The sequence below is a fragment of the Aethalodelphis obliquidens genome, unplaced genomic scaffold, assembly GCF_003676395.1.
Source record: "Aethalodelphis obliquidens isolate GAN/ISIS:26980383/991018 unplaced genomic scaffold, ASM367639v1 scaffold39, whole genome shotgun sequence".
Classification (NCBI taxonomy): domain Eukaryota; kingdom Metazoa; phylum Chordata; class Mammalia; order Artiodactyla; family Delphinidae; genus Aethalodelphis; species Aethalodelphis obliquidens.
In genome coordinates, this window is record NW_020837983.1 from 11,789,488 (window position 1) to 11,811,877 (window position 22,390).

The 22,390-nt window shown below is 41.5% G+C and overlaps 1 protein-coding gene across 1 annotated transcript in view; it reads right to left on the minus strand.

Moving 5' to 3' along the window:
- Positions 1 to 22,390, minus strand: part of NCALD (neurocalcin delta) — a 294,261-nt gene that overhangs the window by 183,423 nt on the left and 88,448 nt on the right. Inside the window, exon 2 of the mRNA XM_027131541.1 lies at positions 1,074 to 1,123. The gene's annotated coding sequence lies outside the window, so the exon portion shown is untranslated. The remainder of the gene's footprint in view (positions 1 to 1,073; positions 1,124 to 22,390) is intronic.

The following is a 22,390-nucleotide window of genomic DNA, read 5'->3' on the forward strand; positions in this document are numbered from 1 at the left end:
TAAATATTCACTCATCTAATTCTTGTAATAACCTCATAACAACAACAACAACAAGAGAGGTAGTTTTAATTAGCCCAATTTGTGGATGGAAAACCCCGGGCACTGAAAGGTTTGGACCTGTGACTAAAGTCATGAAGCTAGTAAGTGGCAGAGCCAGGACCTGAACCCAAGAATCTGGCTCCAGATTTGGGGCACTAACCAGTGCACCACATTGCCTCACACTAGTGAGGACCTCAAAGAACATAAAATTGATGAATTAATTAATCCACCCATTCATCCTCCAACAGATTTCTATTATGTGCTAAACTCTCTGCTAGATGTTAATTGGTGCTTAATGCCATCTGAGATACTTCTTGGACTATGGCCCAATTTAAAATGGAAGAAGAAGCTGTTGTAATGTGCCCCTTGAGAGGACTCTGGCAGCTGCCTGGGATGAAGACGGTACATAAAAAACACTCCACTAGGTGGCTGCAGATATACTTTATTATGCTATGGGCAATATTCAAGAGTGATAAGCAGTGCCTTATTTATTTAATTTCTATCCATTATCCTTTTCACAAATTTTAAAGAGAGGGTTTATTATCTTTCCTGTATATGAAACTCCCATTATTTTTCCATAAATTTATTTATTTATTTATTTTTGGCTGCATTGGGTCTTCGCTGCTACGTGCAGGCTTTCTCTAGTTGTGGTGAGCGGGGGCTACTCTTCGTTGTGGTGTGCAGGCTTCTCATTGTGGTGGCTTGTCTTTGCTGTGGAGCACGGGCTCTAGGCACACGGGCTCAATAGTTGTGGCTTGCGGGCTATAGAGTGCAGGCTCAGCAGTTGTGGCTCATGGGCTTAGATGCTCCGCGGCATGTGGGATCTTCCTGGACCAGGGCTCGAACCCGTGTGCCCTGCATTGGCAGGCGGATTCTTAACCACTGTGCCACCAGGGAAGCCCCCAAACTCCCATTTATTATACTACTATTCACTGATAAAATATTTGAATGAAACTGTCTCTGGTGAAAACCACTGAACAAAACTGAGATTTCCATTTACAGCGACTGAAAGAAAATTTAAAATGTATACTTACTTTATGACTGTCGCTAGTGGGTGGTTCCAAGGGACCAAAGCTGAGATGATCTAAAAGAAAACAGGCAAAATAAATATGTTGAATGAAAAAATCTTAAAGGATTTTTTAAAGGTCATTTATCCCCACATATTTACTGGCAGAACTCTGCGAGGCATCCCATGACTTGGCCTTAGTTATCAATAACCCCTTTGGGGAAGGGACTGCAAGTGGGGTAGAGGTAGAGCTCTCCAGAAAGGACTTGCCTAGAAAAGGCATCAGAGGCAGAAATGGGGAGTCTGGCATTGACCTCTTGTTGATATTTATAAACTCCTTGGAAGAGAATACAGATCCAAGGGAAGGGACAGTCAGGAACACGGGTCTTCATTTTGCACTTCAGAACAAGCACCAAATGAGCCTCCTTTTAGATGTACCAAAGTTTAGGTACATTCCAAAAAGAATTAGCAGACACAGTGTCATAATGTAACAATAAGAAATCACGATAAATAGGTCAATAAGTGAGAGTAATGTATTGGTTAGATTCATAGTTCAGAAGAAAGGAATGATCAAAGTTGTTAGCCAGGAGGAGGCTGTATGGGAGGGAGCCTGTGAGGAGTGCGGCTCAGTGTGTCTGACTGAGAAGGCTAGGAGGAAGGGGGTGTGGTCTGCTGAATCCCATCGCCAACGGACATGGGGAGGGGGTGGTCTCTCAGATTGTGTTTCTTGCATTTATAAGCCCTCTTTGAGAAAAAGTGTATTTTAGAACTCTGGGAACACTAGTTTTTAGACAATCTAATTAGTCTACCTACTACAGTTTCAAAACTATCAACAGGGTCAAAGCCCTCTTGGGAGATCTGTAAAAAAAAGAAAAAAAATTCCCAACTCATATCATTTAATTCTTAAATATCAGAGTGTTACCTGTATTAGGAATAAATACCAAGAAATGGAGAATTTGGAGGTTTCTAAAAATCCTCCTTCTTATTAAAAAGAATCAATTGGAGTAATTCGAGAAGAAAAGGTGTTCCAACTGACATGTTAGAAAAAAATAATATTCCACCAATTTCTGTGTATTTGATGTTGTACTAATCATTGCAAAATGCATCTCAGTCAATAAACCAAGGACTCATATTCCTCCAAGCATTTAACAGGGAACTGAACACAGTTAAAGCAAAACTAGGAACTTTACCAAAGAGTTAAGAGATTTGTCCCTTTGAACATAGTTAGAGGCGATATATTTCAGTGGTAAGGACCCTCAGGCAACACTGAACCTCTGGATGTACCATAAATAATAGTTATTATGCTATTTTTAGTTCTGGCAATATAAGAGTTCTGATGTAAGACAGATTCTTAATTTTTTCTTACTACAATAATCTGTACATTTTAATAATATAGATATTTAAAAGACATTTTGGCTTAATATAATGTAATCTTTCCGAGCATGATTTTTTTTTAACTAAAACAAAAAATCTGTGAAATGGTTTTTGTATATTTTCCTTTATCTCATAGTTACTTTGTTAACATATAAGCGCATTACAATTTGAAAAGTGATATTTTAGGCTTTTCCACTGTTAAGATGTGGGATTAAGTCAAATGAATTCACAGTGTTTTACATTTTAAAATATATATAGTTCACTCTGTTCCAGAGCTTCAGATTTTACTGAAAACAAAACAAAACACAGATGCTGACTTAAAGTGTCAAGGTGAATAAATAAGCAGTTTACCAGAGCTGACCAGACATAGGGCCCCAAAGGCTTTCTTTAGTGTCAGAGTGGACAGGCCATTAAAAACCAAGCCTGTCGCTGGCATCCAAGTCAGCTGGGTGAGACCAGGAGAAGAGGACACCACCCAAGAGCTATCAAAGCTCTGCCTGTTCTCTATGCCACTGGACAAGTCTCATTGATTTACTCACAGAGGCACACTGAACCAGCCTATCTTACCTATTTTTTCTCAGAGATTGATAAGAAAATGATGGAGGTGGGGTGGGAGGGGCAAGGACACATGGGAAAGCAGGTGTAAATAATCCACAGGGTGTATATGCATTGTTTATATAATAGCTGATTTCATTGAAACAGATACAGAAGAGAAATTTTGTAGACTACATGCATACCTTGCTAATTCAAACGATCATGTCAGGGAGACAAGGGGATAAGGTAGAAAGAACACAGGTGTGGAAGTCAGGAATCCTGGGGTCTAACCCCAGTGTGGCCGTTAGTTAGCAGGGGGCTAACTTTGGAGCAGTCACTTAGCATCACTAGATCTCTATACTCCGAGAATGTACGTAATCACTCTAAAATCCCTTTTGACATCCATTTCAAGTTGGTTCTTACTTTTCCTTTAAGATCTCTATCAGGAAGTTTATTGTTTATGAACAAATGAATACGGCCAGCCAAATCAGCTTTTTCAGAAGGCTGAAGTGAATCCTTTTTTAATGGTGATAGTGCTTAAAATAGTCACCGTATATATTTTGGTATGCATACACAAACTTCAAGGTCTATGATATGAAAGTCTGAAAACATTTGGATAAAAACTGCTTTAAAAGGTTTTAAATGTTATATGAAGATATTGTACAGTTACCAACACCATTTAACCATTATTTCTAACTACCTGGTCAGTCAGCCATTCCATCCATTCATGCTAACAGCGAATGAAATGGTTTCTGATCTTAGTGTTGGTATCTAATTGCTTACCCAAAACATGGCATTTTCATGACAAGTACTTATAAATAGAATCTGACAAGTACTTATAAATAGAATCAAATGGCTTTTTACATTTCATTTTAATTTGATTTAATAAGTCTAGTAATTTGAATTTCAGCATCTAACCCTAACTTTCCTCTGGAAGTGAAAAAGGCTTAATATTTATTCATTTAGAAAAAATGTACCGTGCTCCAAAACACAATTCAACTGGAAACAGATGATGTTCATCCTCTCAGCGGCACTTAACATAAGCTAAATATATTCACAGCACAGCTGACCATTTATAAACCCAGCTACCATCACAACCAGAGAGCTGTGTCAATGGCAGTCCATTCACTGGTCTGAAGTAAAAAGCCATGAATCCTGCTAGGGTGGAGGCCACGTCTGAACATCGTGCAATCAACACTGGCTCTACTTTACACAAATGTTTAATAAAAATATTTTAAAGCACTTCATTGTCTTGTTTTCTACTTTTAGACTGAGTACTTAAATGAGGATTAATTTAGTACTTTCCACTTCAGGAAACATGGACGTTAAGTATGGAGGCAGCAGATTTAATAGGAATCCAGTTTCCCTCAAAGGACCATTGCTATTGCCCCTGTTTCTCAAGGCACAACCTCACTTGGGCTAGGTGCTCTCCTGAGCTTCCTTCAGATGCCATGATTCATTCTGGTGCCATGACTCTGGGGCTCAAGTTGTGAGGAATAGATATTTTTCTCATTTCTTTCTCAGACCTGGTCGTAAATTCAAAAAGCACGTTATGAGAAAATAAAAACAATAATAGCACAAAGAAACCAACCTGATTCCAGAGAAGAGAGATCCACTAAATAGGGGTTAGAGAAATGTCTTATTCAGCTAACTGGTCAGTCAAGAACAGAGAACTGACGAGTGCAGGAATTCCAGGCCACCTGCGATGCCCCTCTTGGGAGAAAGCCTGGCTGGCTCACAAGCAGAAAAATACAGTCATCCAATAGCCACACATAAGGGGTGTGTGTTTATCCATTCATTCAACAAACATTGATTTAGCATCCACAGTGAGGCAGGGGCTAGCCCTAGAAATGAATGACATGACTTCACCCCTAAGGGGCTCACCTGCTAGACAGGGCAAGCCAGCTAGTCACTTATGACAGACAAGTAAGCAAATAAACTAATCAGAATGGGAGCAGTTGAATGACAGACTCATCCAAACATGCATACCCAATCTGAACACCACCTCCACACACTCCTCACTCCTTCCTTTCCCTGTCTTAACCCAATCTGAACACCACCTCCACACACTCCTCACTCCTTCCTTTCCCTGTCTTATGGTCGTTCTCATTAGTGATTTGTCATCAGCCCTGTTGCCACTTGATGTCATCTATTTATTTGTTTCTGTTTGGTTGTCTGCCCCCCCCAACTCAGGTATGTCCTTGATTTCTTGGGTTCACTGAGGTAAACCAGCCCCCAGAAGAGAAACTGACACCTAGTAGTTGCTCAGTAAATATCTGTTTACTAAATGAATGTATGAGTGAATAAACATCATAGAAGTTACTCAGAAAAAGGAATGACTGTCTAGAAAGATGGGAGGAAATGAGGTTGAGTTCTTATAAAAGGCAATTAAATTTTGACAAAGAGGAAGTTGAGAAGTCAGTTGAGAGAAATTGGCTTAGCAGGTCTTCAGAAACACCCAGCTATAGGTCTGTGGAGAACAATAGGTAGTTTTGTCTGTCCAGTGTCCTGTCCTTAAGGCTTCGGTGGGGCGGTCAACCCCAGACTTCACTCTTCTTACCACGGGGGAGGGCCCAGACCCGAGCTGGGCCATCTGAACCTCCCTCGTGGGCATTCAGGGGTGACAGGACAAGAGGCTGTGCGGTCAGCAGTGCAGCACCTCACAGGATGGTTTACTTACTCGTTCTTGCTTTGAAGACCCTCAGTTGCCCTGGTTCCTGCAGGCCCCTAAGGCCTCCTCCCTCAGTCAGCTCTTCCCTCAGTTCTATAAGCTATTTTTTTCAGGCTCCAGTCAGTAATTGCCGTTTATTTCTGTTAGTCACATCCAAAGCTCTCTATGACCACAGGATCTGATTAAAGATGAATGTGGTTTACAGGGACTCTCAGGAAAGAATTTTTCTCGAACACTGACCATGTGCAGGTACTGAGCTAAGCTCTCTACAGGAGTTATCCAATTTAATCAACAGAACCATCTCTATGGGTGCCCATTCCCACTTTAAAAATGAGGACTCTGACGTTTACAGACGTTAAGTGTCTGAGCTTAGCTCAGAAGGGCATAGGTGAGCTGACTGAGGTAGGCAGGGCCCAAAGGGAGTTTGGATTTTATTCTGAGTGCAACTTATTCTCCCATTATTCCCATAAGAAAACACATCAAAGAAAACAAACCTAAAAAAACAAGGAAAATATTTTAACAAGTATTTTCATGTCTATTAATGCCGAAGCAGCTGACAAAGTGCTATACTCTTGCAACGCTGGGCTACAAATTGAATGACGAGCCAGGAACCGACTGGAAAATGATCCTGCAAAAAGCTTCACACGGCAACTGTTCTATGAATCCTTAGCAGATATGAATTAAGAAACAGACAATCTCTCCAAGATCTTACGAGGTAGACGATGATCCGCATTTTATACAAGGAAAATGAAGCTCAGAGGGGTCCATAGCTAATTAGGTGGAAGAACCAGAACTTATGACCAGGCTTGTCTGACATCAAATCTCAGTCATAACCATAATGCCACACTTCCCCCAGATTCAATTTAATAAAATACCATGTTGTTTGATCAACATTACTGAAGAATTATGTAAGCCTCCTGCACCACAGAGATTCTGTAAAAAAAAAAAAAAACTTTAGAATATATACCTTGTTGGATGAAAATTTTCTGCACTTTGTATACCAAATGCCCATGTTAGTCACATGAATATGACTGATCCCATGTTGCCCTCATGCACTTTGAAATGTAAACACCTGTTTGCTCCGAAAGGAAATGGGCCTATATTACAGACTCAGAACACTGTATTATTATTTTAGTTTTCTGTGTTTGATTTTTTTCCTGTCTCTTTATTCACTTTGGAGACTTTATTTCTTGCAATTTTCAGTGTGACTGCCTCTTGAAACTTTTCCCTGGATAGTAACGTGCTATTTGTTACTTCCTTGGGATTAAGAAACCTGACCACTTTGTTAGCATTCTTAGTAAAAGAAGAATAAAGAGAAGCCAAGCAAGGAATATTAAATGCAGAAAAAAGGGCTGTGGAAGATAATGTGGCCTGGGGGCCTGACTTCAAAGAGCAGGCCTGCAGGGTGTCCTCAGAGGAGGGTAGGGAATGAGCTAGAACAGAGAGCAGAGGCCAGACCGTGTAGGGCACGGATCATCCAGAAGGTCCTTCTGAGTTGGCAGTTTATAACACAGGGCACACTCTTTTATGGGAACAGCATTTTACGTGGTGGTTGGGTTGTCAAACCATTCTTTAAAATCTTATTTAATCTATTATATACAGGAAACGTTTTCCCCTCGATTCTATGAGAAAGTGAAACAGGAGCAAGAAATCAGAAAGTCAGGTAAATATTGTAACGCCATAGGCTCTAAAAGAAAAAGGAGGAGGAGAGGCGAAGGAAGGAGGGAAAGAAGGGAGGGAGGGAGCGAGGGAGGGACGGGTGTTTCCTTGTACGGGGGGTGTAGGAGGGCAGATCCAGGTTTGTGGTGTCTGAGCTTACACAATTAGAAGCCCTTTTTAAATAAATACAAATTATAAAACAAAATTAAATATAAATGGGGATATTTTTTAGAATGAGAAAAGTATATTATAGAAATTACAAATTTTAATAACTGAAAAATAGCTTAGCATAATAATATGTTTAGTAATTAACTACCAGATACATGTATATATGGAAGGGACTGTAAAATCACATAAATATATCTTATTAAGCCCATATAAAATGTGTCCCCAACTCAGCTTCCCCTGACTGATCCCCAAAATGCCTCTGGCTATGCCAACACCTCTCCACGTGAGGGTAAAGGCAATCACAGTGGAAAGAGACAGTGCTCTTAACCAACTGTAGTCAAAGTCTCCTTTGAAAATCTTACTAAAACACGTGACCAAGGAAGCCCAAGGCTAGGGTGCCTCAAACATCCGAGCTCAGGGTAGATCCTGTGCCTTTCCCTCCTCCACGTCCGCCCTATTCCCGTCATCAGAGGGCCCTCTTCGTCTCATATCGCCACAAGAGGAAGCAGAAAAGAGTCCATGCTCCTGCTTTAATCAGTCAGGAGAGCTCGGGTCTCCTGATCCAGACTCATCAAAACGTGCCGCCTCCCGCAAGGCACACAAGGGAAGCTGTGCAGCAAGACGATTAGCAACATGGATCCCACTGGAGCTTTATGGAGTCTTGGCTCTACATCTTCTCTCTGAGACAGTCATGAAAATACCTGCGTCCAAATCCTCCTTCATCAGCACCCGTGTGCATGTGTGGGGCACGGGTGTGTCCCTCTGCAGCCAGGACGTCAAGTGCTCTGGCCATGGCTTCAGCTTTTCCTATTCCAGGGAAGTGGTGACACGGCTGGTCTGGCAGCCTTTATTTGTTTCTACTGCAAAGCTTGTACAACTCCTCTTTTGCAGGTTTTGCCAGTGACTTGGCCTTCTGAACTGGAAGCTCCTTATCAGTGTCATATAATCAGGAGCAGGTTGTGCCCCCAGCATCAGTGTTTCTGGCATCACTGAGCCTGAAATCAGCCTGGATCATTCCACCAACTTTCTTTATGGGTCTTGGGGTCAGCCGGCCCACGGGAGATTCAGTACTATCTGTATTCCAAGGATCAGTGAACAAGCGAATGTCCACCCCAAGGCGAAAAGGGCATTTACTACCTAGTGGTGATTTGGACCTTACATGAGAACCTGGTCGATGACCTAGAGCATCTCTGTTACCTGAGGTTTGGGTAAGAAGCCAGAACTCCTCCCTTAGAGCTGGGCTGGGCCCTTGTCCACAAGGCTGGCTGGGTCATGCTGCTGGTCCTAAAGCACCCTGTGTGCATCTGAAGTCAGAAACTCTGCCAGAAAAATGGAAAGCGGAGTCGGGGAGCAGAAAGAACTCAGGGCCGGGGACTTGAGTGAAACGTGTGTGACTCTATGCCCTGAGCTGTGAAACAGTCACAAACATTATCTGGCAAGAAATACGAACATGCATGACTGTATCTCCTAACAGATGTCTCACATAACAATTAATGATCTTTCTTTTCTTCCTCTTTCTTCTGTTTTTGTTTGGTTGGTTTTTGCTGTCTCTTTTTTCTTTTTAGCACAGCTCCTCTCATTTGTGGGTACAGGCAGGTCCCATGCAGAACATGTCACATACATTATCTCTTTTATTTCACGTAACAGTCCTAAAAAGGAGGAATCATTGCTCTTATTTCACACATGAGGGAACAGAGGCTTTGGGAGGTGACAGCTATATTAATGGGTATGCCAAGCCTGTTCTATTAGGAACACTCAGTATCTTTTTCTTGATAGACAGATGCCATCATAGGCTAGAGTAGAGGTCTTTCCTTTGGCACCCTACGTTACATCCTGCCCGCCACTCTGCTTTCTGCTGCAACTGGAGGACTGGTGGAGGGGGTGCAGACTCCCCTGGGGCTGACAGTGCTCTCCTAGGTATCTTCCAACTTTCTGCCTCCAGTCCTTCCCCAGTGCTGAGGCCCTACAGTCTGCATGTGCAGCCAGGAAGCACAGGGGACAAAAGCTCCAGGATGGTTCTCAGCCAGGGGAGAACGAGACTGGATGGATAAATGCCCAGCTGTCCTCCTTAAGCAACTCCCAGAGACAGTCTAAAGTAAACACATCCCTATTTGCCTACTCAAATGCCTGCCTCAAAAATGCTTCTGGAGGGGAAATCAAACTAAGACATCTTCCAATGATCCCCTTAATCCCATTTGCCTTGTTAGCAGACCTTCTGCTTCGATGTACATGCATTTTATATGGCTATCAAGCTTCTCAAATGAAGGAATTTCTTCCCACTTTTTTTCATTAACCAGTCATTTCCCTTAACTACACCGCCTTTTAAAGAAAAAGGGATGCAAGAGAAACAAGCACGTTATAAACATCTCCCTCTTCCTCTGCTCGGAGTCCTGAAGCCCAGGCTCAAAGTCCCATTAAGAGGAGAGCTCATCGGAGCTACTGACAACACCTCCTACTTTGTTCAGGTGGGAAGCAGACACCTGAACATACTGTAATAAAACAAAACTTAGGGCTTCCCTGGTGGCACAGTGGTTGAGAATCTGCCTGCCAATGCAGGGGACAGGGGTTCGAGCCCTGGTCTGGGAAGATCCCACGTGCCGCGGAGCAACTGGGCCCGTAAGCCACAACTACTGAGACTGCGTGTCTGGAGCCTGTGCTCCGCAACAAGAGAGGCCGCGATAGTGAGAGGCCCACTCACCGCGATGAAGAGCGGCCCCCGCTTGCCACAACTAGAGAAAGCCCTCGCACAGAAGAGAAGACCCAACACAGCCAAAAATAAATAAATAATTTTTTTTAAAAAAGAGCTAAAAACAAAACTTAAATGATAATCTGACAAGTTAATTAGTTAGAAAATATTATTTTGCTGTCAGATATTTAGGCATAAATCAGAGGCAGTTCATATAAACAACTCTAAGGTTTACTTTTACACAAAAAAGCTATCTAGAATTTTTCCCCTTGGCATTGTTAATTTTCTATTACCTAGAAACAGCATTAATAGCAACACTTTTTCTTCCATCACACACACACACACACACACACACACACACACACACACACCCCTTGACCCTCACACCTGCTAAAAATCAATGATTCTGGATCTCCATCCACTAGAAGTGGCGAGACTTTTGCTTGTATCTCCACCCTGACCCCGGACCACTGCTGTAGGCTGAAGCATGGCCCCTCAAATATGTCCTAATCCCCAGCACCTGTAGGTGTTATCTTATATGGCAAAAGGGACATTGCCGATGTGATTAAACTAAGGATCTTGAGATGGGGAGGTTATCCTGCATCATTCAGATAGGGCCAGTGTAGTTACAAGGGTCCTCGTGAGACGGAGGCAGGAGGGTCAGAGTCAAGGGAGAAGGCAGTGAAAGCAGAGGTTGGAGTGACACAGTCAGGAGCCAAGGAATTCCAACAGCCTCTAGAAGCTGAAAACGGCAAGGAAATGGATTCTCCCCTCAGACAGAGCCCCCAGGAGGAACCGGCCCTGCTGACATTTTGACTTTAGCCCACAGAACTGATTTCAGACTTCTGACCTCCGGAACTATGAAAGAATAAATTTGTGTTGCTTTGAGTCTCTAAGTTTGTGGTGCTTTGTTACAGCAGCCATAGGAAACTGGTAGAGCCACCTTTTCATTCTGCTACTTCATTTCTATGCTAACCTAACCAGCACCCCTTTGCTCCCCTCCCTAAACCTACACACTACATCCAAGTGAGAAATCAGAGAGTAGTTTTCCTCCTCATCAACCCTGAATGACATGTCCTGGGTGTTGGAGACCTCACAGCACTAGGAACCCTGTACCATGAGGACAAGAAACACTTGCATACAAGGGGTAAGATGTACAAAAACAATCAGATTAGGACAGCAGTCGGGGCTACAAAAAAGGATTTAGGAGTCATTGGCATATGGGTGATGGTTGAAGTCAAACCACAGCTATGCCACATAAATATATGATAGCGGCCTTGGTAGAACTAGGAAGTGGATAGGGGGTTTAGTTTGCAAATGATACCCTATCAGAGATCCACAGAAAATTAACAAAGGAAAATGTGATCTGGAGTATAATTTTTACAAATTTTTCTTGAGCTGAAATGCAATCTCAGATAGCTGATGAAGAAGATTATGTCTCATTTAGAGAAAAGCAAGCCTCACAGGAAGCTCTTGAGTTCTGTTATTAGGCACAAGGATACAAATATAGTTCCTACCCTCAAGGAGATCACAGATAATTTCATTATAATGTAATTTGTGGTATGATAATGGCATCCCTAAGTGTTACGGGTGGGGGAGGGGACAGTTGGTCCAATTTATGGACTGAAGAAAACCCTACTGGAGGAAGGAATAACTAAGAGGAGTTTTGAAGGATGAAAAGAACAGGGAGAGAGAGGGGAACATTCAAGGCAGAAGAAACTGCACAAAATAGTGGAGGTAGTTAAATGAATATGAGTAGATGAGTTTGCCCAGGAAGATAATGCGTAATGAAAAAAAAACAAACAAAAAAAACAGGAGCAAGGACAGAGCCCTGGAGAAGAGGAAGGATTAGAGAAGGCAAAGGAAAAGAAGCCCACGAATTAGTCCAAAAAGAAAAAGAGGAGCAGGAGGGAAGTCTGGGGGAAAAAATCGATGAGGGTAGAGAGCTTCAGGTAGGCAGGAGGTGAGGAAATAACTGCTAAAAGGACCAGAGGAAGCCATGAGGGAATTTTCACAGAGCGGATTCACTGGATGATGATGCGAGTAAACACCGGATTGCAAGGGGCTTTCACGTAAACGGAAGTAACGAAGTAGAAGTAGATGCACCATGTTCAGTCTGCCCTTTCCAGTTTCTCGGTTGAGACAGGAATGAGAACCATGCCTACGCGTCAGCTTTTTAAACTTTGGAGACCAAAATAGGCTTCATAAGCCGGCACTTGAAAAGAATAGATACGATTTAAATACACAATGAGAAGATAAGAATCAACTTGGACCATCCTCCTCAGACTAAGGCAAAGCTAAAATAAGTGGAAATATCACCACAAGAACAGTGGGGCAAGCTGGCTGGGGAGAAGAAAAACGTTTTAAAAGTATGAGACTACATATTAAAAAGATTATCAAAGAAGTCTCAAATTACAGATCCCAAGAAGAAATAAGGAGATCTGGAAGCAGATGAACTAGAGAAATAAGTGGGAATAAGTTACGAAGTTTAAGACAAAGAAGTAGATTCTACATCAAAGGGGAAAAATAATTAAACAAAATATTATGAAAACTACAAGGTAAAAAAATAAAGGAGGAAAGCTCATCTTAATTGATGAGGTGTCTGGAATGCAGACTAGTTTTAACCAGGCACGCTTTTGTAAATCACACAGAAGCTAAATGCACACAAACCAGTGGTGAGTGTTACTAAGTAGGTTCTTAGTTCTGAAGAATTAAGACACAATGATAAAGCAGAAGATAGAGGAATATTTTAAAAACCCAATTTCGGGCTTCCCTGGTGGCGCAGTGGTTGAGAGTCCGCCTGCCGTTGCAGGGGATGCGGGTTCATGCCCCGGTCTGGGAGGATCCCACGTGCCGCGGAGCGGCTGGGCCCGTGAGCCATGGCCGCTGAGCCTGCGCGTCCAGAGCCTGTGCTCCGCAACGGGAGAGGTCACAACAGTGAGAGGCCCGCGTACCACAAAAAAATAAAAAAAACAAAACAAAACAAAAAACCAATTTCTACAGCCACTTTCAAATTTAGCAAAAACTTCCTAAGGACTGACCTAAGGGGACAGAATTACATTTACATAATAGCAAAACTTAACAGCAATAAACACAAAATGGAAAATTGAGTTTAAGGAGGATGTTAAAATGTTCTTTTCATGCAACCCCAGTGGCCAGATAAGATGTTGATGGATCTAGTATAAAAGTTAAGAGCTTAAAACCCACAACAGAAAACAAGTGATTAAAATGGTCAAGGAAAATAAAGAACAAGAGGAAAGGAATCATTCGTAGTGTCAAATGCTGTCAACAAGCCCAGTACAATGGACACTGAGAACTAATCATTCCAGTTAGCAGGACAGAGGTCACTGGGGACCTTAACAAAAGGTTATGGTAACTTTCTGGTTACACATATCTGGATAATCTTGTGAAGAAAAGATCAAAATTGTACCATCAGGATGGGCAGGCAAAGAGCACGATCCAACTCAGTGTTGTCATTTCTAATCATTTTCTGATAGTAATTTCTTTGCTGAACAAGCAAAGAAATAATGGTTAAATTTGCAAGTGGCAACAGAAACATGCAACAAGTAATTGCATCCTGAAAAAGTCTAAATAATGATAATGACCTACAGTGTATCCTCAAGCCTGAGGCTGAGGTCAGACCTTCACCTTATGCTGAGCACAGGCACATGACCCCACAGATCCCTGGTCATTACCTGTGATCACCAGTGACTGTCTGGCCTTACTGAAGGGCTGGGTCATCTTTGTATTCACTTCTGAAAGTCAAATAATTAAATCTTTTTTAAAATTAATTTTTTATTGAAGTAGAGTTGATTTATAATGTTGTGTTAGTTTCAGATGTACAGTAAAGTGATTCAGTTATATAGCATATTATATACATTCTTTTTCAGATTCTTCTTTATTATAACCTTCATTATAGGTTAACAAGATATTGAATATAGTTCCCTGTGCTATATAGTAGGTCTTTGTTGTTTATCTATTTTATATATAGTAATGTATGTCTGTTAATCTCAAACCCCTAATTTATCCCTCTCTCTCTCCCCCTTTCCCCTTTGGTAACCATAAGTTTGTTTTGTATGTCTGTAAGTCTGTTTTGTAAATAAGTTCATTTGTATCATATTTTAGATTCCACATATAAGTGATATCATATGATATTTGTCTTTCTCTGACTTACTTCACTTAGTATGATAATCTCTAGGTCCATCCATGTTGCTGCAAATGGCATTATTTCATTCTTTTTTACAGCTGAGTAATATTCTGTTATATATATATATATATTTACTGGTATATATATATATAGGTATTATTATATATTGTTATATATTCTTTATCCATTCATCTATCAACGGACATTTAGGTTGCTTCCATGTCTTTGGTATTGTAAACACTGCTGCTATGAACATTGGGGTGTTAGAGTTTTCTCTGGATATATGCCCAGGAGTGAGATTACAGGATCATATGGTAACTCTATTTTTAGTTTTTTAAGGAACTTCCAGACTGTTCTCCATAGTGGCTGCACCAATTCACATTCCCACCAACAGTGTAGGAGGGTTCCCTTTTCTCCACACCCTCTCCAGCATTTATTATTTGCAGACTTTTTTTTTGATGATGGCCATTCTGACCAGTGTGCAATAATTAACTCTTGCCCTGTCCTTACTCATTCAAAGGATGGAGTATAACATGCAGGTGATGACATTATATACCTAGTTAAATCTGGTATCTACCAGTGCTTGCATTTGACCAGGATTCCCAAGGAGAGGGAGAAAGCACATTTTCACCACTACACAAGGCAAGCTTTATCTCTGTACCTTGATGCCAGAAGAAAAATTCTTCTGTAATTGCATGCCAGGTCACTGATTGGCTGTTAATAATTGTTCAATGCATTAATGAAGGGATAGGAAAGAGGAGTGCAACCACAGCACAAATCAGTATAAGCAAATGAAGGTCTTTCCCACAATCTTGGTGAAGATGGGTAGCACTTTACTTAATGTTCCACTTTTTCAGTGTTAGAGAAACTTATGGATTCAGATTAATTGAAAGGAAAGCACATCTTAATTGATGAAATGTCTGAAATGGAGACAAGTTTTAAGGGAGGCACGCCTTTGTAAATCACACAGAAGATAACTGTACACAAACCAGTGGCAAATGTTACTAAGTAGGTTGTCTCCCCAACCCTTTCAATGACTTAGATAATAATTATTTTTAATTAATTCTTTCTCTTTATTTGCAAATAGGAGATTCTAAAAGCTTTAAGTAGCTTAACTTTTCTCCTCATCACCGTTCTGGCTGACAGAAAAATTTGCTTAGCAAAGACCCTCTTCTTAGTAAAAAAAAAAAAAAAAAAAAAAAAAATTAACTTCTGCTTAGCCCTGTCTGAACAACTACAAATTCTGATTTAATTAATGATGTTTTGTAATAATTAAATTTAGTATATTTACCAACATATAACCTGGCAGTCTCACTGCAACAACAATCCTGGCAGAGAGAAACTAATATTGTGGAATACCTGCCATTTGCGAGGTAGTTTCCGTTTGATGGTGTCATTCGATCCTCATGACAATTCCATGAAGCACCTACTATTATCCCTATTTTACTGATGCTGAAACTGAGGTTCAGAGACGTGAAACAATGGCCTCATGATCAGACAGCTGGTAAGTGGCAGCGGCCAATATGACCCTAGGTCAGTCTTACGTTTTTTTTTTTTAACATCTTTATTGGAGTATAATTGCTTTACAATGTTGTGTTAGTTTCTGTTGTATAACAAAGTGAATCAACTATACATATACATATATCCCCATATCCCTTCCCTCTTGCATCTCCCTCCCACCCTCCCTATCCCACCCCTCTAGGCGGTCACAAAGCACGGAGCTGATCTCCCTGTGCTATGCGGAGCTGATCTCCCTGTGCTATGCGGCTGCTTCCCACTAGCTATCTATTTTACATTTGGTAGAGTGTATACATGTCAGTCTTACTTTAAAACCTATGGGTACGTTCCTCATCACACAGTAAAATAAGATCCAATTCCCTGGGAGCCAATTCAGTGCATAAAAGGAGCTTTTAGGAGAGTGGCAGTCAGCATGCATTTATTGCTATTTTTTCATCACTTAACATTCTTTTCAAGGTTATAGTTGTACTCTTTGAACACTTAATACATATCTTAAGGGCAGCAGGTTTTGTTTCATTTGCAATTTTGAGAGCAGTACCTGGAAGAATATTCTTGACTTGGCATGTTGAGATGAATCTCAAATACTTCTGGAAAATTAATTATTAAGGCAGAGATCCAGGGAAAACTGGTTGCCTTGGGTAGCAACAGGAAGGGATTAGGTTCGATATCAAGGAGTACTTCCTGACAATAAGACAAGATAAGCTGAGATGAACCAAGGAAACTTAGTGACACTCCTGGATGAAAATATATAACAATCATTAATCCATCATCTGTCAGAGGAAATGTGTATGGAAGCAAAAAGATGATCCATTTTAAATGACCCCGACATGCCCTTATCAAATGTTGACACTAACAGTTAAAATACAAATTGTTCTGTGTTCTTTTATGGGATGGTCAGTCAGGTGTGGCCATAAGTGGAAACATAGGAGAGGCTCAGGAAAACAAAAGTTTATTATATTCACAGGTCCTAAGAACAGGAAGCACACCAGGCCATGCAGGGCTCCATGGGGAAGCCTCAGGGTAGCTGGGTGGTCAGGAGGCAGAAAGCAGGAGCAAGGGGGATTGGCCAGAGCCTTTACAGGGGTTTCCACGGGAAAGGCAAGGCAGGGGAAAATAAACAGTTCTAAGATTGGTTAGTTTGAATAATTCCTGCAGGTGGGGCTTTAGGCTCTATATAGGGGTGGTCTCTGGTTGCGTGGTAGCAGGCCCTGGGATGATTTAGGGGAGGGGAAATACTGGCTTGGTGTGAATTTGCCAGATGCAGGAGATTAAGACTTTGGATTGGTTAGTTTTCATATCAAAGGTATGATCCCACTGACCCTTTGCTATCTCTAAGAACTGGGTAGCCCAGGGAGGGGCAATCTCTCCCCAGTCAGAAAGGTTTTTAAGGTGTGAAAACATCATAATATATAGAAAATTAAAACTTTACACCAGAGACAAATATACTAAAAAGCACTAGATGTTTGAATCTGGATAGAGCTCCAGCATTTGCTTAACCTGCAATGTGACAGCCTTTGTCTCCCACTGAGCCTGTGCAAACAGCAGTAGGCACAGCTCGTTTGGGTAACTCAAGAGAGCAAACACAGTATAATGAACACGGCTGTTAAGCCAACAGACAGTTCAAACCCAGAATGAGACAAGACCTAGGTTTGAACAAAAGTATTACAATATATTGGACAAAGTTCACAGAACCTAATCTGGCAGCTGCAGGATGGAAAACACAGAAGAAAGCTGAAAGGTCTGTAAGTTAACGGCACATCACAAACAACAGCCAAATCCCCATTGCTACAGAGAACACATTTGGATAGATCCAGAGGCTTCTGAACAGAACCCATCTCCAAAGCTATAAAATATTTTAAGATAAAATATTACAAATGTTATTTACAAATGCTTTTTTAAGAAGAGGGGAAATACCAACTTTTCACCAACAAACAAGGCCAACACATTTAAGAGTGTACCCTTGGAGCTTCAAGATGGCGGAAGAGTAAGAAGCGTAAGAGTAAGACACGTTCCTCCCCACAAATACATCAGAAATACATCTACATGTGGAACAACTCCCACAGAACACCTACTGAATGCTGGTAGAAGACCTCAGACCTCCCAAAAGGCAAGGAACTCCCCCACTACCTGGGTACGGCAAAAGAAAAAACAGAGACAAAGGAATAGGGACGGGACCTGCACCAGTGGGAGGGAGCTGTGAAGGAGGAAAGGTTTCCACACACTAGGAAGCCCCTTCGTGGGCGGAGACTGTGGGTGGCGGAGGGAGGAAGCTTCAGAGCCATGGAGGAGAGCGCAGCCACAGGGGTGCGGAGGGCAAAGCGGAGAGATTCCCACACAGAGGATCGGTGCCGACCGGCACTCACCAGCCCGAGAGGTTTGTCTGCTCATCCACCGGGGCGGGGCGGCCGGGGCTGGGAGCTGAGACTCGGGCTTTGGTCGGATTGCAGGGAGGGGACTGGGGTTGGCGGTGTGAACACAGCCTGAAGGGGTTAGTGCTCCACGGCTAGCCGGGAGGAAGTCCGGGACAAGGTCTGGAGCTGACAAAGAGACAAGAGACTTTTTCTTGCCTCTTTGTTTCCTGGTGGGCGAGGAGAGGGGATTAAGAGCGCTGCTTAAAGGAGCTCCAGAGACTGGTGCGAGCCGCGGCTATCAGCGCGGACCCCAGAGACGGGCATGAGACGCTAAGGCTTCTGCTGCCACGACCAAGGGGCCTGTGTGTGAGCACAGGTCACTATCCACACCCCCCTTCCAGGAGCCTGTGCAGCCCGCCACTAACAGGGTCCCAGGATCCAGGGACAACTTCCCCGGAAGAACGCACGGCGAGCCTCAGGCTGGTGCAATGTCACGCCAGCCTCTGCCACCACAGGCTTGCCCCGCATCCGTACCCCTCCCTCCCCCAGGCCTGAGTGAGCCAGAGCCCCCGAATCAGCTGCTCCTTTAACCCCCGTCCTGTCTGAGCGAAGAACAGAGGCCCTCAGGCCACCTACACACAGAGGCGGGGCCAAATACAAAGCTGAGCTCCGGGAGCTATGCGAGCAAAGAAGAGAAAAGGGAAATCTCGCCCAGCAGCCTCAGGACAGCGGAGTAAATCTCCACAATCAACTTGATGTACCCAGCATCTGTGGAATAACTGAAGAGACAACGAATCATCCCAAAGTGAGGAGGTGGACTTTGGGAGCAACGATATATTTTTTTTTCCCTTTTTCTCTTTTTGTGAGTGTGTATGTGTATACTTCTGTGTGTGATTTTGTCCATATACCTTTGCTTTTACCAATTGTTTTAGGGTTCTTTGTTTGTTTTACTTAAAATTTTTTTCTTCATAATTATTTTTTATTTTTATAACTTTATTTTATTTTATTATATCTTCTTCTTTCTTTCTTTTTTTGCTCCCTTTTATTCTTAGCCATGTGGATGACAGTCTCTTGGTGCTCCAGCCAGGCATCAGGGCTGTGCCTCTTAGGTGGGAGAGCCAAGTTCAGGACACTGGTTCACAAGAGACCTCCCAGCTCCACGTAATATCAAACGGTGAAAATCTCCCAGAGATCTCCATCTCAACACCAAGACCCAGCTTCACTCAACGACGAGCAAGCTACAGTGCTGGACACCCTATGCCAAACAACTAGCAAGACGGGAACACAACCCATCCATTAGCAGAGAGGCTGCCTAAAATCATAATAAGGCCACAGACACCCCAAAACACACCACCAAACGTGGACCTGCCCACCAGAAAGACAAGATCCAGCCTCATCCACAAGAACATAGGCACTAGTCCCCTCCACCAGGAAGCCTACACAACCCACTGAACCAACCTTAGCCACTGGGGGCAGACACCAAAAACAACGGGAAGTACGAACCTGAAGCCTGTGAAAAGGAGACCCCAAACACAGTAAGTAAAGCAAAATGAGAAGACAGAGAAACATACAGCAGATGAAGGAGCAAGGCAAAACCCCACCAGACCTAACAAATGAAGAGGAAATAGGCAGTCTACCTGAAAAAGATTTCAGAATAATGATAGTAAAGATGATCCAAAATCTTGGAAATAGAATAGACAAAATGCAAGAAACATTTAACAAGGAACTAGAAGAACTAAAGAGCAAACAAACAGTGATGAACAACACACTAAATGAAATTAAAAATTCTCTAGAAGGGATCAATAGCAGAATAACTGAAGCAGAAGAACGGATAACTGACCTGGAAGATAAAATAGTGGAAATAACTACTGCAGATCAGAATAAACAAAAAACAATGAAAAGAACTGAGGACAGTCTCAGAGACCTCTGGGACAACATTAAACACACCAACATTCAAATTATAGGGGTCCCAGAAGAGGAAGAGAAAAAGAAAGGGACTGAGAAAATATTTGAAGAGGTTATAGTTGAAAACTTCCCCAATACGGGAAAGTAAATAGTTAATCAAGCCCAGGAAGCACAGAGAGTCCCATACAGGATTAATCCAAGAAGAAACACGCCAAGACACATATAATCAAACTATCAAAAATTAAATACAAAGGAAAAATACTAAAAGCAGCAAGGGAAAAACAACAAATAACACACAAGGGAACACCCATAAGGTTAAGAGCTGATCTTTCAGCAAAAATTCTGCAAGCCAGAAGGGACTGGCAGGACATATTTAAAGTGATGAAGGAGAAAAACCTATAACCAAGATTACTCTACCCAGCTAAGATCTCATTCACATTTGACGGAGAAATTAAAATCTTTACAGACAGGCAAAAGCTAAGAGAATTCAGCACCATCAAACCAGCTTTACAACAAATGCTAAAGGAACTTCTCTAGGCAGGAAACACAAGAGAAGGAAAAGACCTACAATAACGAACCCAAAACAATTAAGAAAATGGGAATAGGAACATACATATTGATAATTACCTTAAATGTAAATGGACTAAATGCTCTAACCAAAAGACATAGGTTGGCTGAATGGATACAAGAACAAGATCAGTATATATGCTGTCTACAAGAGACCCACTTCAGACCTAGGGACACATACAGACTGAAAGTGAGGGGATGGAAAAAAGATATTCCATGCAAATGGAAACTAAAAGAAAGCTGGAGTAGCAATTCTTATATCAGACAAAATAAACTTTAAATTAAAGACTATTACAAGAGACAAAGAAAGACACTACATCAGGGTCAAGGGATCAATCCAAGAAGAAGATATAACAATTGTAAATATTTATGCACCCAACATAGGAGCACCTTAATACATAAGGCAAATACTAACAGCCATAAAAGGGGAAATCGACAGCAACACAATCCTAGTAGGGGACTTTAACATCCCACTTTCACCAAAGGACAGATCATCCAAAATGAAAATATATAAGAAAACACAAGCTTTAAATGGCACATTAAACAAGATGGACTTAATTGATACTTATAGGACATTCCATCCAAACACAAGAGAATACACATTCTTCTCAAGTGCTCATGGGACATTCTCCAAGATAGATCATATCTTGGATCACAAATCAAGCCTTGGCAAATTTAAGAAAATTGAAATCGTATCAAATATCTTTTATGACCACAACGCTATAAGACTAGATATCAATTCCAGGAAAAAATCTGTAAAAATAACAAACACATGGAGGCTAAACAATACAATACTTAATAACCAAGAGATCACAGAGGAAATCAAAGCGGAAATCAAAAAATACCTAGAAAAAAATGACAATGAAAACACGATGACCCAAAACCTATGAGATGCAGCAAAAGCAGTTATAAGAGGGAAGTTGATAGCAATACAATCCTACCATAAGAAACAAGAAACATCTCAAATAAACAACCTAACACTACACCTAAAGCAATTAGAGAAAGAAGAACAACAACAACAAAAAAAAACCCAAAGTTAGCAGAAGAAAAGAAATCATAAAGATCAGATCAGAAATTAATGAAAAAGAAATGAAAAAAACAGTAACAAAGATCAATAAAACTAAAAGCTGCTTCTTTGAGAGGATACACAAAATTGATAAACCATTAGCCAGACTCATCTAGAAAAAAGGGGAGAAGACTCAAATCAACAGAATTAGAAATGAAAAAGCAGAAGTAACAACTGACACTGCAGAAATACAAAGGATCATGAGAGATTACTACAAGCAACTCTATGCCAATAAAATGGACAACCTGGAAGAAATGGACAAATTCTTACAAAAGCACAACCTTACAAGACTGAACCAGGAAGAAATAGAAAATATAAACAGACCAATCACAAGCACTGAAATTGAAACTGTGATTAAAACTCTTCCAACAAACAAAAGCCCAGGACCAGATGGCTTCACAGGTCAATTCAATCAAACATTTAGAGAAGAGCTAACCACCTATCCTTCTCAAGCTCCCCCAAAATATAGCAGAGGGAGGAACACTCCTAAACTTATTCTATGAGGCCACCAGACAAAGTTGTCACAAAGAAAGAAAACTACAGGCCAATATCACTGATGAACATATATGCAAAAATCCTCAACAAAATACTAGCCAACAGAATCCAACAGCACATTAAACGGATAATACACCATGATCAAGTGGGGTTAATTCCAGGAATGCAAGGATTCTTCAATATATGCAAATCAATCAATGTGAT